Genomic DNA, 18,744 nt, shown 5'->3' on the forward strand with positions numbered 1-18,744 from the left:
TAGCTAACGAAAACCCTATTTCATAAGACAAGTTATTTGGCACGTCTTTCGTAGGTGTACACCTATACCAAATTCAATGAGTATGTGTTGGTGTGAATGGTGTCACTGTACCAAGAAAAACCTTATTGAGTGCTTCAGGATTGTTAAAACATGAATCGAACAGCGACACCTACCGCACGTACCACTTGTAAACTAAAAAATATATATGGACCACTACTTCAAGAAAAATCTAAATGGCGTGATTCAGGATTTTGAACACATAGGACAACGACATCTAGCTTGCACTTTGTAAACTACATGAAACATTTTTTCTTTAGAATGGGGTCATTATTTCAAGAAAAATCTTAATAGCGCGATTCAGGATTTTTAACACATTGTACAACGACATCTAGCTTGACCTTTGTAAACTACATGAAACATTTTTTCTTTGAATGGGGTAATTATTCAAAGAAAAATCTTAATAGCGCGATTCAGGATTTGTAATAGGATTTGAATATTGATAAGCGACATCTAGCAGAACATTTGTAAACTTAACAATAATGTTTTTTTTTTTTTTTTTTTTTAATTTATTTAGAAATCAAACAGCCTTTTACAAGTACGGTTTACAAAAATATATATAAATCTAGGCCTAGAGTTTCCTACATTACTAGATGGTTAAATTTAAGTAAAAATAGTTAACAAAATTACACACGCAGTAGTTGAGTAGGTACACACGCAAGGATGCATCTTATAAAATCTACTTAATGAAAAGATAATACAGTTAACAAGAAAACAGTAATTGCCGAACCTTGTTCTTGAAACTGGACAAATTATGAGCAAAAATATCAATATTATTAATCGAATTATTATAAAAGTTACAAGTGCGCCTAAAGAAAGAGTTTTTAGCATACTGTGTGCTACAGGAGGAAATAGCGAAAGTAGGTTTAGAACGTGAGTGGAACCGAGATATTTTGAAGGAGATATTTTCTAATAAAAAGGGGAGTCAATGTGATTATTAATAATTTTAAATAAAAACAAAACATCAAGATAGGTTCTTCTTTTTTCTAAAGGAGGAAGACCATGCCTAGCCGCAGACGAGAGATAATCAGAGTTATATCGTCCAATTCTATAATCAAGGGACTTACAAAAAATTTTTTGAATCCTTTCAAGCCGAGACTTATGAATACCATAGTGTGGAGACCAAACAACACTGCCAAATTCTAATATACTTCGGACGAAGCTATAATACAAAACTTTTAACGCAAATGTACCATTGAATGGTTTACTAAAACGCAAAATCATTCCTAATTTTTTATATGCTTTAGCCACGATATTATCTAAATGTTCATTAAAGGAAAGTTTAGCGTCCAGAGTAATTCCTAAATCGCGAATCGACGAAACACGCGAGACACTGCTACCACTCAATTTATAATCAAAAGTAATTGGGTTATGTTTACGGGTAAACGTGATAGTGTAGCATTTATCAGCATTTAGAATTAAGTATTTATTATATAGGTACACTACATTCTCTATAAGTTTGTACTTTTGGCTGTTGAAAAAAGTGTAAACAACAAAATTATAGGTGGCTACTTACTTGGTGCTTTTTATTTATGGTGAGCCAATATTAATTATTATAAACGCATAAATAGTAAGTAAGGTGAAAGTAACAATAACAATGCGATATATACCTTACTTACACCTTGTATTTTTCCTATTTAAAAAACTGTGAACAAACCGGGGAACAAAGGGATTGTTTATAAGGTAACATTTGTAATTGAGCTCACTACTATTATAGTCCGTTCCATTCCAAAAACACAAACTTTCGCTTAATTTTACCAAATACATAAAAGAAGTGTAGGTACAATTTTCTAATGGGTCGGTACCTATTAAATATTACTGAAGTCTGAATCAACTAAACTACCGCCTAGTATAAAAAAATACATAATGGTTTGTTTACACTTTTTTCAACAGCCAAAATTACAACGTATAGATGCGTTTGTCTTATTTGACCGTTTCCAAGGAAACGTTATCAGTGACACATAAATTCGAGTGCAAGCAAATATAGGTAGGTAATGATATTATTGGAAACCGACAATATCATTTTAGCGCATTTTACGTAGAAACATCAAAAATAATACCCGACCATAGTCGCCATTTGCCTTTAAGAGGATACGATACCGAAGCACGAATTCAAATTTGAGATTTTTAGGTCTTTATCGCCGTCGCGCTGACGGGGGCGGCACCCACAGAGAGGCCCTGTGTGCGTGCGCGCGGCGCACGCACACAGACGCATAAGCGCGGCGGCGCAAGTACCAACTCGCGCACCAATGCAAGTTTTATATTTGATATATTTCTCTAGTTTCGGAGTTCTGATGCGTATTGTTTTGGACTCCGGGAAGTATACTAAGTGGATTTGACAAAAATGCAAATTTGTAATGTTTTAAGTATTGTAAATACAATTCCTTATCTTATACATAATGTCGTTAAGGTGTAGGTATTCGGGTAATGCCGTTAATCGGATAATTCCAAAATTCAAATGATAATCACCCGTGATTCCATAGTAATAAATTACGTTCAGAATTACCAGAGTACAACTTATCTTAAAAGAAATAAAGTTATTCGGTATGTAAAAAGCCACAACCTTTTCGATGTCAAAGAGATTTGGATTATGTACGTATGGGATTATGTACGTACAATCAATCAATCTGAATCCTAGGTCCTAGGCCACTGTAGACCCCTTTCACAGTAAAAATCAAACTGACTTTTATAGCAAATAAAGCACGGTGTCAATACGACAGGGTTCTGAGTGGCCTAGGATTCTACATAATTGGTTGACAGTACCTACCAAAAGTTTATGTGAATCTTATTCATTATTTTTACCTAGGGCAATTTGGTATCTATTATACTTTACCAGACACCAGACTATGTTCCAAGAGCGTAGGTAATTAGAACTTTTTAGCAGAATTCTAACAAAAAATCTGCCAAAAAAAATCTTATTGCATATGAATCATAAGGACCTTTTTCAGATGGAAAGCCATTATACATAATATGCACTTATATTTCTAATTGTCTAGGGTTGTATGTATACATATTACCTATCTAGCAGTAGAAATACAAGGCTTAGCTCAGAACAAACCCAACCATAAAAATGCTTAACTAATTTGCCAGCTAAATTTAAACCTAGGTATCGGTACTTAAACGTATAGATACTTTTGATATTTTTATTATTTAAAACTTATTTATACTTACATATCAGCATTTCTGTTACCATAGAATTAAAACGTATATAACACTCATTTCATCTACCAACTAAGGGCATCTGTAATCTACATACAAATAAGGCCCGGTTAAGTCTCGAAATGTTATGTACATTTTATAATTAGATAAGTGTAAATGGGCCAAAAATTGGGTCCATGTGCAATTGTGCATTAAGTAGGTGCACTTTTCCCAAATTGCTGCATGTATGAAATAAGGCCCATCAGTAACTTAACAAAAAATAAGGTATTTCTTACATACCGAATTAAGCGTAATTGTGTCGCTTAACTTCAAACCTGGATAAATCCATTCTGCTACAAGGTTAATATATATTTTTTATATATTCAATCTTAAAGCAGAATGGATTTAAGTACCCAGGTTTGAAACTAAGCGACACAATTGATAGTATGTATCTAGGAGATATTTTCTTTACAAAATCGTATTACTTATTCAAGAGCGCTATGATAAACGCACGTCGAAATCCGAAATAAAGTAAAATTGACAATATTTACCGATGAAATTGTGCTCTGTGTGTAATGGTAAATATTAATAATATGAAAAGTAATTGTTTCAGTCATGAGCATCTTCACTCGTCAATTTCGTCTTACTCTTTAGTTGTGAAACATGGGTGACAAAGTACGGTCGCCGGAAGGAAAAGAATAAAAATATATGGATACCTATATATATTCTAATATTTATCCCGTAGGACAGCAGGTTACTTCAAAGTACTTTAATTAACTACCTAATTTTAATGTTGTCTTCGGTTCCCGTCGTCGTTCGTCGTTTGTCGAATCCCGGTAAGGGTATTTATTTCTGTGATGAGCACAGATATTTGTTCCTGAGTCATGGATTTTTTCTATGTATATTTTCTTTCAACCCCTTATTTGCCAAGAGTGGCACTGAAGCTTTAGTAGTTTCATGTGTTCTGCCTACCCCTTTATGGGATACAGGCGTGATTGTATGTATGTATGTTATCTATTTAAGTATGTATTATTTATTTATTTATTAGTAAAAACATGTTTACATGACATTACAGTAAAACCAATGCGTCACGAAACTTAGATAACAAAAAAGAAAAAAAAAAACAATAAAAAAAAAAAATAAAGTTTAAAACTAAACAATTTATTTGGGCGATGACGTAACAGCGTGGCTCCATTGCGTCGTTTGCCCCGGTGTAGGATTCGGCAAGTTGCCCCGGAATCGCCGAAAAACCACACCTTTCGGCTAGAAGTCTGCGCTCGCATTGGTGTCCTGCGCTATATCGTCGCCTAGCACCCATAGTACAAGCTTTGCTTAGTTTGGGGCTAAGTTGATCTGTGTAAGGTGTCCCCAATATTTATTTAATTATTTAATTACTTACCATAATCATAATGTAATAAAATGTGCATTTTTTCGTGGTTACCAACATGCATACCAACCATAAAAATGCTTAACTAATTTGCCAGCTAAATTTAAACCTAGGCTATTTAAACGTATAGATACTTTATATACTTTTATTATTTAGATCTTATTTATACTTTTCGGCAAAGCATTTTTGTTACCGCAGAATTAAAATGTTGGTAATACTCATTTCATCTACCTACTAAGGGCATATGTAATGTCAATGCAAACAAGGCCCGGCTATTAAGTTTCGAAAATGTTATGTACGTTTTATAACTTGATAAGTGTAAATGGTTCAAAAATTTCGTGCAGTAAGTAAAAAAGTAAGTATTATTAAACAGAAAAACTATGGGTCTTATTTGATGCAGGTATGAAATAAGGCCCATGCCACCCATGTGTCCACATGTTCACAACCTTCGATACCCAAGAAGTAGCGCTGTGGAAATAGAGATGGATCGGATATAATCTTCAAAGATGAGCTATCAACAGCGCCACTATTTGAGTGGTGGCCTCAGAGTGGAAGGCGACCCCGCAAAGCCTAGTACTGTACTGTACTGTATTATGATACACAATACACATAAACAGAATACATTATAATATTTATTGCCCCGTAGGACAGCAGGCTACCCCACACTACTTTAATTAAGTACCTAATTTTGTCCCTTTAAACTTAATATGAAATAAAGTCAGCCTATCTTGACCACATTGACCTTGACGCACTGCTTGTTAAGACTTGAACCCCTATAATTTAGAGTACCATATCCTAAATGCATAGTCCTGAATAAATGTGTTTTAGACGACAGACCGTAGTGTAAATACTTATCACACAAATTGATGATTGAATTCATGAACACAATGTTTACACAAAGTTATAAAACTTAAGAAGCGAGCGATGGGCCTTATTTAGAGAAGTAACTATTTAGGGCATTTTTTGATTCTATGTCTGCGAAGAAAATATACAAAACGGCATGATTGATAAAACTTAGAAGAAATATAAGCACTGGGCCTTATTAAGGGCAGGTACTGGTACCAACCTGAACAAACTATGTATTACTAAATAAGGCCCATCGTTTTTTTAAATATTTTAAAACATGACTTAAATTATTAATATTATGTCTGTTTTTATTGTGTGTAAATAAGTACATATAATATAACTAATATAACTACTTACCTAATTGGTGTTCGGCAGAATAGTAATAAATAAACAATGATGACCGAATACCAAATTTTCGGCAAAATGGCTGAAAAGACCGAATACCAAATAGTTGCCTAATATTCGTGGAATCTATCGTAAAATACAGCATAACTTTATAATTGTTACTAGTAAACCAATGACGAGAAAAGTTATGCATGTATAAAATAAACCTATACCTGTATGCAATTGTTACATACCTATACTTATAAAAATATGGACTTAGTATTTCCACAGAATATATAATACAGATTCAAACTTTCACGATTTTTACATATATTTAAAATTGCAAACGGGACTTAATCGCGTATTTACTATGTTTTAAACACTAACCTCCGACGTTTCAAGGACGGCATTTTCCCCGTGGTCTCGGAGCAGACTGGTCTTTTTTGGACCACCAATTTTAAATATGAACATATTATAGTACGTATTTCTAACTAAAAAGTTCGTCAAACACGGTATGTCGATATTTCGACGTAGTATATCGATAACTTTTCACATCACTAGATTATCGACATTAGATGTCGAGTATTTCCCATCACTTTATTTCAGTGTCCGTATATAAAAACTTAGCCCCGCCCCTAAATTTGGTGCGATAGGGACAACTGCAGCTCAGGCGCGAAATCCCGCGTAAAAACTGCAAAAATCGAGGTTCCGCTCTCGACTGTTTCCTCCTCCAAAACTTAACCAATCGTTACGAAATTTGGAAATCAGAAAGACAAGGAAATTATCTGTGTCGGACCGTTTCGTTTTTTTGGATAATTGATCTCAGTTTTGAATACCACGCCTTTCTTTCTGGCAAATTCAAGTTTAGTCCATCGTGTCAATTGCATGTGCACATTTAGTGTTTCATAATTAATTAGCTGTTAATATATTACGGTTTATTTTTACACTGCATAATATAATTGTAATATCATTTTAACTAAAACATAGAATTTGTAAAAATATCGGTTTGAAATTAGTGCAAATGACAAATATCTCTCTTTAGACTGACCGGAATATACATCGTGATTAACTTTTTGATTTTTGTCCTTCCGCCATGATCGTGAAATATCGGGAGATCTACAAAAATCTATCAAGTAGGTAGGTATCTTAGTAGGTAGGTACCGTATGGATTATGTAATTTTTCACAATTCATTGTCTTGACACAGGACAATGACAAGTTTAATGGCGTACTAGAAAAGAGGCCTATGTATGTAACTCCGTATAGACGGATAAAGTCTTAGAAAAAAACGCACCTCAAAGCCCTAGAGAAAAAGGCACGGTGGCCTAGATGGCGTTACACCTTTGGGGAACGCTCGGCTAGATGACGCTAATATTAATATTTGACATTTTAACACATATCAAGCTAACAATATGGGCCATATTGTCAAAACTGAAGTTCAAAAGTTTTAAGCTTGTGTCAAGAGATGGCAGTCTATGCACTGTGATTACAGATTTTACTTTGACAGTAACTCTCTATAATACTCAATCCTCTTTGGCTCAGTAGTAGGCGATGAAAGACTGATAACATGACCATAATTTGAATTGTCATTTCTATTTTATTAACCAAAATATCAATAGAACATTTCATCTAGCAGACTGCAATACGGATCAATACGGATTTAAACTGCCAGTATTGCCCTAATAGCATTAACTCGTATAAAGCAATTCTAATCAAAATAATGGAAATTGATGTCAAATCACAATGGACAGTCAGTTGTTGCAGTCAATGAGGCGCCTAAGTACTAAAATTGTCCATACATGCAATCGCAGTTAACTAATTTCAGTAATTTGCATGCGCTTTCTGTGTGTGTTCAATACATGTTCAATAATTCATTTGGCACAATATATTATACATATGCATATCACCCATGCAAACATATATAATGTCACCTTTGTATTCCCAAAAGGGGCAAGCGGAGCACATGGAACTGCTCATTGCCACTCTTAGCACATAGGGGTTGATTTTGCTCAAGCGCCAGTAAGTAGTGTAGGTACTTACTGTACTATGCGGACTATATTATGCCACTCAAGACCATTTGCGAGTTCGCTGTGACAAGCCCCACCATGAAAAGGTGATAATTTCCGCTCGCGTCTCATTTTAAATTATCTCCTCGTTTGTTCAATTACGCTCCGATATAAATCAATCACTCGCAAACAAGATTACTGACCTCTTTGAAGCTCGATCATTTATTTTGAAAAGGCCAATTAGTTATAATCGAATGGTAATCGAGTTGTTTCTGAATAGGTTTAAAGGAAACAGGCATTTAGGAGCGACATCGGTGGATATAAAGCGGAAGAAATTACCGTGTAATTCTGTTATGTATTCACATCAAAAGGTTGGAGTTTGTTTTACCAGTCATAGGATTTGGGACTTCAACATTAAACCTGAATTTCAAACGATTTTCTTAATGTTTTCGGCAAAATGACATATCATCCTCCATGCGTTATCCCGGCATTTGCCACAGCTCACGGGAGCCTGGGGTCCGCTTTGACAACTAATCCCAAGATTTGGCGTAGGCACTAGTTTTTACGAAAGCGACTGCCATCTGACCTTCCAACCCGAAGGGTAAACTAGACCTTATTGGAATTAGTCCGGTTTCCTCACCATGTTTTTCCTTCACCGAAAAGCGACTGGCAAATATCAAATGACATTTCGCACATAAATTCCGAAAAACTCATTGGTGCGAGCCGGGGTTCGAACCCGCGACCTCCTGAACGAAAGTCGCACGTACTTACCGCTTACTTACTTTCGGCAAAATGACACATTGTAATTAAATAGTACATTACGATACAAGTGCGTAAAAAAGGAAGTTCGAAACGAGTGGCGATAAATTAAAACACGACCGACACGAGTTACGAATTTCCTTTTTGCACGTGTATCGTACGACGTTTTTCAGTACAGATGGCACTCCGAAGTTTCGACCATATAATGAACAACTTCTCGCACTAGTGCGTGAAAAACAGTCCATCTGTACTTGATCTGTACTGAATTTTTTTTTTAATTTCATTTTTGGCACAAGCTTTTATCGCCGACTGTACCTTTCTTTCAACAGTCATCTACTGCTCTCGGAGACGTTTCTAAAAACCCCTTACTCGATGGGGATACGACGTTTATATTTATAACAGAGTTTCTATGACCACCTTTCTGCTCCATCATCAGATCCAATGATTACATAATATTGCATTGTCACGTGATTTACACATGTGTGCAAAATTTATTTTCAGCTCAATCGGAAACCGGGAAGTGGGTCAAAAGCTTCTACGTTTTGACCCAAACTAACATACTAACAAGGCAAGTTGAATAAAAGCTTGTAAAAAAACTTGACGTGAGGTAGTACAGGTTTGAAAATAAGTATATTATCCATTTTTCATGATATGCAAGAGAAGATTTCACAGTGTGATGGGTTATATGACAGCAGTTTGTTTACGTTTATTCCGTTCAATTCGAAATGGCACTGTAGGTAAGTGGGTAACCTATATTAAACAGGCGATTATGCACTAGACTAGTATCCCATTAGGCCATTAAACAGCTGTCAAAACGCTGTCAGCCGTCTGCCGCTAGCTACTCTAGCTGCTAGTAGCGCGGAGTTGTAGCTACACGACTTCGGTTTTAGCGCCCCGCAATGTTCGTGACGTCATCCTCTTCCCTTTGTTCTGGGCGCAAGCGATGGGAATCAGACGCACGTGTACCTATTACCAAAGCTATTACTCTTAACCTCTTGAGACCCGGAATCATTTGTTTTCTTTTTGAATTTAGAACCCTTTGTAACACAATATAAGTTCTGAATAGGTAATACATACATACAATCACGCTGTATCCCATAAAGAGGTAGACAGAGCACATGAAACTATATACTCAAGTTCTGAATAGACTTCGGGATATTTAGGAATCTAAGTACCTATTAGACCGTTTTCACATTATCCGATCCGATATCGGATGTCGGAAGGATTTCAATAGAAAAAATCCAAAATGGCGCCTGTAATGTATGGGATATCGGTCCGACATCCGATATCGGATCGGATAATGTGAAAACGCACTAACGTACAATATTTTGAACACGGGGACTAGGGATAGGTAGTTCGAGATTTCAAATCAATGAATCGCTGCCTATTTTTGTTTTTTTATTGAAAAGGAAATTTTAAGGAAACATCGTGGATAGGACCATAATATAATACCGGGACAGATAAGCCCATACAAAAAAGCGTACCCCTGAAATGTATGGGCCAGCTTTTAGGCTTAAAACTAGATGGCGCTGCTTCGCAGGTTGGAAGTGGCCTAAATCATATTTTTCCTAAATATTTCATTTGCGTGTTTTTATTTTTTAAAATAACAAATGACATGGTTATTTATTTTAATATCATAATATCACATCAATATACTCTAAAGAAAAATGTAGGCATCATCAGTGTAGTTATGATAGTATTTAATAGATGGCGCTAAAAATGGTGGTACGATTCCTAGTGTGAAGATTGTAAATTCTATATTAATTACCCTGGATAGTGGATACCAAATTTAACTCTCTTTTGCAGCCGAAATTTTATATCACGGGTATAGGTAATTCCACGGAAGTTGAAGTGAATGATAACACACACAGCTAAATGAAGATTAGTACTGATTGCAAAAAAATGAATGAATGAAATGAGTGAGTGAATGTAAAAAAAAACGATTAATATATTTTTGAAAAACATTATTATTTATTGATATACTTATCATTAATGGTATTAAAAGCAGTAAAAAATAATGAACAAATCCTTTTAGAAACCACCGTCACTTGGCATATCTTCATCTGATTCGTTAGGATTGATTATAAGGTTTTGGTTTTCGGTTAAATCATCTATCATAGGTTCCCTTTCCCTATATCTTTCTTCGTTTTCTTGGGTTTTTCTGAAAATACTGTGAAACGTTTCTTTATCAATTGCTGCTATTTCTTCATTTAATTTTCTCATGACGCTATTAAATGTGAACTCAGAATTACTAGCTGGAAGTCGCGGTGGCACGAATAAAATTTTGCTAAGGACAAACGATATTATTTTATTAAATTAAATTATCCGGTGAACTTTATAGCTCATATGAAATTTCACTTACAAATATTAATAAGTATACAGCTATCGATATATTTTATATCGGAAGGATGTCCCTATGTTAATTGACGTTATTGCTACTGCGACTTCTATGTCTGCTAATAAGTAATGAAAAAATAGGTAGGTAAACACCATTTTAACAGCTACGATGATAAAATAAGGCAATTTATTACATATTATCTTTGATTTCTACGATTTATATTACTGTCATAATCTGACAATTAATTAATCACATACGAGATATTTTATTTTCTGCTTTGTTTGAAAATTGTTCTATAGACGTAATTCTTAACAAAATAGTAAATAGAAACGTTTTGGTCTTTCTTACAATTCACTGTTGAATCTGCAGTCGGTACACGGTAAGAACACTAATTTCAAAATCTCGTTGTCATTACATGACAGTGTTATAGTGTGCGTGGCCTCAACTGAGTTGAAACTACCATAGCCCGGCTATTCCTTTTTAATAGTGTTTACCTACTTATACCTAGTTCCTAATTGATTTCAATATAAAAATATCATTCTCCAGTTAGCGCAAGTACATAGTTAGATACTACCTATTTATTAGACTTACTCACCCCCTAAGTTTGAAGTCATAATCTTTTTAAGACTCTACCCGTAAACAAATCCAAAGGCATATACGTTCCGGGTCTGCAGCAGAAGACAGACCGTCTGCTCCATTGCCCCCATTGTACATTTTTTCTTATGTCTTGTCATGAAAGTTTTGATTTGCGCATACCATGTGCGGATATTAATTTACTGCATCCATTTGTAACTTGAGGGGGTATCCCTAGAGCAAAGACATATATAACTCCGTATAAGACAGATAAAGTCTAAGAAAAAAACGTACCTCAGTACCATACAGAAAAAGGTACGGTGGCCTAGATGGCACCTTTGGGGTACGCTCAGCTAGATGGCGCTAATATGAATATTTGACATTTTAACACATATCAAGCTAAGAATATGAGCCAAATTGTCAAACCTGAAGTTCAAAAGTTTTAAGCCTGTGTCGAGAGATGGCAGTCTATGCACTGTGATTACAAATTTTACTTTGACAGTAACTCTCTATAATTCTCGATCCTCTTTGCCCTAGAGTTTATACATATGAAAAAGATCCCGGCGAATCCCAACCACCCAGTGATTTTTGAATATCAACAGATTCACTTCCCTTCCTCTCTTCAGCTTCACACGTACGTAACCATTTGCAATCGAAGCACTCTTTGACGTTTAATCCGCCTATAGACGATGTCCTTCATGATGGCACCCATATTTGTCAAATATAACCTTTAAATGTATGAGAATTTGTGCCAAAGCACGCGACTTCGTGAATGAAACAATGTATACGATAGATATTGGAATCGCACGTCAGATGCGGGCGGCACGCGCTCAACCACTTTCGTTAATTGTTTTCCTTACATAATGAGTCCCCTATCACTTAATTATTCATGCCCGTCTAATAAAACCCGACTATGTACGGTTTTAATCGAGCCACCCTCGCAAATTGAAACCGTTATCCAAACAATTACTCTGTAATGGGGACGTATTGAATTATTTTGTCTTGTAATTATCAATCCATTGATGCGCGTGTTTGTATGGGAAAGCGGATATACGCCCGTGGCTTGATTGCCGTTAATTGTCACTTGCTTTGATCTCTAGAGTGTAAATTGTATATTATCTGAGTGATATTTGGAGCGGAATAAACTTATGCTTTAGGTGTAATGACACCTTGGTTCGTTAGTCGTCTTAAGCAATCAATTATCAATTTGTTATTGATCTGTGACACCATATGAACAGTGACTGCGTACGTTAAAGTGGCGTCTATTTGGCATTTATGGGATACCATACAGCATAGAGGAATAACGTCACTACTTTTAAAAAATCTCGTATCTCACGCTGTTTCTCAAAGTTAAAACGCAGTAAGTCTATATGCATTCCATACATACTTACTACAATTTTCTTTTCATTGACAGACGAAGATACAAGTATTTTTAAAAGTAGTGACGATAAGTAAGGGAAAAGTTGTAACTATGCATCAGTAAATGCTGGTTATTTGTATAGGCATAGTTAAAATGACATCTAGCAACAATCACGCGTCAACTAGCGTAAATTATCAGTACTGCTACTTGTCAATAGATGTCGCGACGAACGAAAAGTCTAATGCTCACCAATAGTTTACAATAGTATTAATCAGTATTCTGTTTTCAATTCTTCTGCTTGTAATATAAGTTGTAAAATGTTCTAATATTAAATTTTTGGCAGACGAGACATAGTTGCCAATCGAGGAGTGGTACTGATAATTCACGGTATTTGACGCGTGATTGACGCGTGATTGTCGCTAGATGTCACTTAACTATGCCTATACAAATAACCCGCATTTACTGATGTATGGTTTTTTATTTTTTTTAAATTTATTTAACATATAAGTACATTATATTATTCACATTTATGTTTCTCGCCAAACTGTACAACTCTTCTCTTACTTATTCCTCTATGGAGATACCTACCGACTAGTCGCGACTGTGGTAATGTGGACGTCGACAGTTGCCTTTGATTCCCCGTTAAGCCCATAACACAATCCATATTAGCTATCATTGTTTCGGAAACTAGGTAGTCCCAGGTATATTTAAGTAGTCCGTACTTGTCAATTGTCCGATTCATAATAAACTAGCTTCTGCCCGCGGCTTCGCTCGCGATAATTTCTAAAATTGCAGGATTCTCCATACAAATTTCCAACCCCCATTTCAGGGAAGTGGGGGCTTACAAGAGACAAAAAGTAGCCTATGTCACTCTCCATCCCTTCAACTATGCCTACATAAAAAATCACGTCAATTCGTCGCTCCGTTTTGCCGTGACAGACGGACAAACAAACAGACACACACACTTCCCCCTTTATAATATTAAGTATGGATAAGTACTATAGAACTAAAAAAACCTATATTATTTAACACTTTGCTAAAAATCCTACTCAGCTACTCGGCTCTAATCACCTCCTTACGTCTAAACCCTATTAAGCTAGGATCACACAGACTAATGTGTCAACGGCGGCATCCATGAGAAATTGAGTCGTGTGAACGCCGCGCGCCGGTGCGGGTATGCGGGTGGCGCGTGCCGAATGCACAAACGCTCACGATAATTTCTCTTTCCTAGCTACCTATCTCTATCGATCTTGCGTATTGGCGCGACAGAGCCAGACTACATATCTACGGCGTTTCGCTTCGCAGAAATGTCATTTAGCTACGCCGCTACGCAGGGAACCGAACGGACTTTACTGCACTATGAATCTACGCCTTTAGATATGCGAGCGAACAACCGGCTTGGAGTAAAACTGGCTTAAGCCCATTGAAATGACAACCAATTTGAGCCATTCCATATATAAGTGTGTGGCGGATACCGCGGTGACAAAAATCACATTCCAATTGTATGCACGGAAATGTTTTTAAGGAATGGGTGTCAGGATAGTTTTTAGATTTCGGTGGTTTTGGTGGAAATCGTTTCATATTGAAAGCTTCGTAAGTGATTTGAACGATGTATTGAGCTTCAGTTTTTACTTCAATACGATACTGTAATGTAATTAATAGTTGATAATGTACAAAGAAATATCCTCTTTTTATTATTACAAGCTTTTATTCAACTTTTTTTTTAAGAATAGAGAATTAGCGTATTTTTTGACGACATACCATAATACTAAAACATAATAAATAATAAACTAAAACTAACTTAAATTATTATATTATATTATATTATTTTCAACTTGCATTGTTAGTCAAAACGTAGAAGCTAAATTTGAGCCACTTCCCTGTTTCCGATTGAGCTGAAATTTTGCACTCATATGTAAATCACGTGACAATGCAATATTATGGTATCATGGAGTTGATTCTGATGATGGAGCAGAAAGGTAGTCATAGGAACTCTGTTGTGAAACGTCGTATCCCCATCGAGTAATGGGTTTTTAGAAACGTCTCGGAGAGCAGTAGATGGCTATTGAAAGAAAGGTACAGTCGGCGATAAAAGCTTGTGCCAACAAAAAAAAAAATTGCGAAAAATGTTATTATCATAAAACGGTGTATGTAAGAACAAAAGTTAAAACCCCTCTGTTTAAACGGGGAGTTTAAAAACACAAACTCAAGATGACAATTAAATACTGCGAATAATTCTGACCTTTTCAAAGACAAAGTTCTGAGTCGGGAGCGACACCAAGGAGAATATTAATTGGGCATTACAATTAAATAAGGAAGTTAATTGGCAAGGAGAATCCGCACATCCGACGCAGGCCGGCAACTGACATATTGCTCTAAATGTCGTGAACGATCCCGACATTTATATTCCCGGCCCGATCCGATCCCAGATAATGCTTTTACAATAACGACCTCGCGATGACGACGAATTCGATTACAATACGGACGGTTTCTTATGCCTCTATTTATTATGGAAATTACGTTACTATTCCGACGGAATTTCAAATTTGAAAAAATACACAATGGCTGAATTACTTATGAATCGGTCGCGTAGATTTTTAGATTACTTTAAATTTGCCTTTTTAATGCTCACCTTAGGTTCTTAGAACGTGGCTCGTTTCCTCAAAATTGGTTTTAGAATAGGATAACAGGCTAGTAACGACCGTAGCAGAAAAATTTACGACGGCCATTATTCGGTGAGCTAAACATTTTCCAGCATTTTAGTTTAGGTCAGTACTAGTATATGTACATAAGGATAGGTGTGTGCCGTGGCTTACAATGAGGAGTATCTAAATTGAGGAATGACTTGAGCAGCAGTGATCGCTTATCATCAGGCAACGTGTCTGCTCGTTTGCCTCCTATCCCATAAAAAAAAACTTCTAAGAATCGGGATGCAGTACACACATAATATGCAGACTATTAACTAGGGACTTTACAAGGTAGGTACTTACTTAATAATAGATATGTAAATTATGAATTAATACATATCAATCACTCGTTTTAGCCAGGCTAGTTGTGAAAATAGCTATAGCTTCCATGTTTCTCATGCGTTACGACCAAGTTACGACTTACGATAAATTTGTTCTTCAAGAAGAAGGTATTTTGCGTTACTTATCAAAAACTGACACAGGTAATCGGCTCCTATTTATGATGCTGCCTATGTCCATAGGCGGCGATCATTGCTTCCCCTCAGGTAGCCCGTTTGCTCATTTGCTTCCATTACAAAAAAATGCTTGTATAAAGCCGATCACAAGATAATAAGAACAACTTTGAAACTCAGTTCTCAACTTATCCTTAGCAATTCTCAGGCCTACCGCAAAGCACATTCGACGCGTTGCCTTCCTGTCACACTTACGTACGAATTTACAAGTTTTTCAGCGAGGCAACACATTGAACGTGTTTAGTGGTAGGACCTCTCGACACTTGAGATCGAGTTCTGTCTCAAGAACCAATCATCGCCATTTGTAGTTATCTTAATGTTTTAAGAAGGCAATTGGAACCTATCGGCAGTCTGAGTGCCTGAAAAGTGAGATATCTAGATCGAATTTCAGCTTTGTGTATTTTGATTGATTTTAGAGGACGTGACTAGGTTAGACTAGGTTCTGGGGGGTTACCATGAAGTCCTAAAGATGTTTAGTTTACGTCGAGAGAAAGGGACACAGCTACAGCAGTTACATAGCTCCGTCCCTCTCAACCTAAACTGAACGGGTTTAGCATTTAATTTCATGGTAACCCCCCGATCTGAGTACTCAAAACTTGGAATATAATTATTTTGTACTAAAAATATGTTTGAATTCAAGAAAATGCTTTATTAAGAAAACATTGAATGAAGAAATAAATTGTTAGAACATTCGTGAGATTATTAACAAATTGTGTAATGTGATCCCAAGTAATACCTACTGAGCAATGTTTTTTTTTCATAAGATCAACAAATACACTTTTAATTTATAAGTTAAACAATCAAATTATAATTATTTTAAGTAAACATCATGAAATTTTCCAATCCCTACTTATGTATCTTCCAGTTCCTCAAGTTGTGTTTTTTTTCGAGTTTTAGTGTTTTTAAGTTAAACCATTTTCACAAAATAAAGTAATAAATAAATAAATATTGGGGACACCTTACACAGATCAACTTAGCCCCAAACTAAGCAAAGCTTGTACTATGGGTGCTAAGCGACGATATACCTTCTTAAATAGATAAATATATACTTATGTACATAGAAAACATCCATGACTCAGGAACGAATATCTGTGCTCATCACACAAATAAATGCCCTTACCGGGATTCGAACCCAGGACCGCGGCTCAGCAGGCAGGGTCACTACCGACTGAGCCAGACCGGTCGATGATAAGTAAGTACCTATGTTCAATTTAATTTAGTGCGTTTTCACGTTATCTGATCCGATATCGGATGTCGGACGATACGATATTCCATACATTTACGCCGCCATCTTTGATTTTTTCCTTTGAAATCCTTCCTACAACCGATATCGGATCGGATAATGTGAAAACGCACTTACGGAAAAAAACAAGGCAAGGCTTGCCACAGACAGTCTTAAAAATTCCTAATCTTAAAAAAAAATTGTATGCAAATTGACACTGCCAGATCTGTCAGTGTCAGTTTGAACTGTCAGTTTACATACAATTTTTTTTTAAGATTATGAAATTTTAAGACTGTCTGTGGCAAGCCATAGGTATTTTTTTACCAATGGAATGAAACGATTTGTTTATTTAGTTAGTGTCAAAGACAGAATACAGCATTAATTTAAACACAATTTATTAGTTTTTTAATGAGACACGCACCTTGCTGAGAGGGAATGATTTAAATATTTTAGCAGAAAATGGGCCAAGTTGCTCTCGAGTGGGTTTTTGCGACAACAAACACTTGTGTTTGTTCAAATCGATAACTTTGTTTTTGTTAAAATTTTGCTTATTTTTGAAGTGCAACTTTAAAGCATGGAACAAGCCTCAATTAGCTAAATAATAGTTTGTTGTGATAAAGGCATAATAAAAATAATTGAGACGTAAAGTTTTATGAATAAGAGGGTTGTCTGAGGATTCAATACACAAAATTTGTTTTATTTTTTATGATGCAGAAACTGCGAGCGAGCGATTAATGATAATACATAATTTTAATTTAAAAAAAATTAGTAAGTTGGCCATAGCGACGGCCCCGTCAAAGCCGTAGGTCGCAGGTTCGAGTCCAGCCGGAACTGTCGGAAGTGTGAATTTTTCCATTTTTCCTTTAATTTAAAAATATGTGTTTCAATATAGGTACTGCTTTATGTATATACAGAGTGTTAGAGGCAGATCAATGTAAGTTAGCAGCGATATTTAAAGCACAAGCAGTACAAGTCAAGGGCTCAATGCTATAAAAGTCTCCGCCAATTAATTATTCACTAACTATATAGAATATGTCATAAATGTTTAAAGGACTACAGTATCTGTAGACAACTAGATATAATTTAGTATATAATTAATGTATAATAAATAGCCAATATTGCCATGCCCTACCGGGGTGCCATGCGACCTCCTTCATACTGTAACATCTGTAATGTAATACCATGGTTTGCAATAAATAATATTGATTGATTGATTGATATACCGATATCATAACTGCGTACCTACGAAATACGATGTTTACTGCTTCCAAACATTTCAATCTATTCCACCCAAGCTTTAGTTCTACGAATTCTACGATGACGATGTAGGGTGTCGTATTTCAGAGGCTCTAGGTAACCTAGGCAACGACACAATCGCTTATACTTCGTAAGCGTTACCTTACGTAATTTAAAAGCCTGGGTGCGTAGCCGAATGGCACGAACGCTCACGAAACGCTCACGAAACGCTCACGAAACGAAGCGCTAGTAGATATCTATCCCTATCGCTCTTGCGTATTGGCGCGACAGAGCCGGACTA

This window comes from Leguminivora glycinivorella, chromosome 3, assembly GCF_023078275.1.
Source record: "Leguminivora glycinivorella isolate SPB_JAAS2020 chromosome 3, LegGlyc_1.1, whole genome shotgun sequence".
Classification (NCBI taxonomy): Eukaryota; Metazoa; Arthropoda; class Insecta; order Lepidoptera; family Tortricidae; genus Leguminivora; species Leguminivora glycinivorella.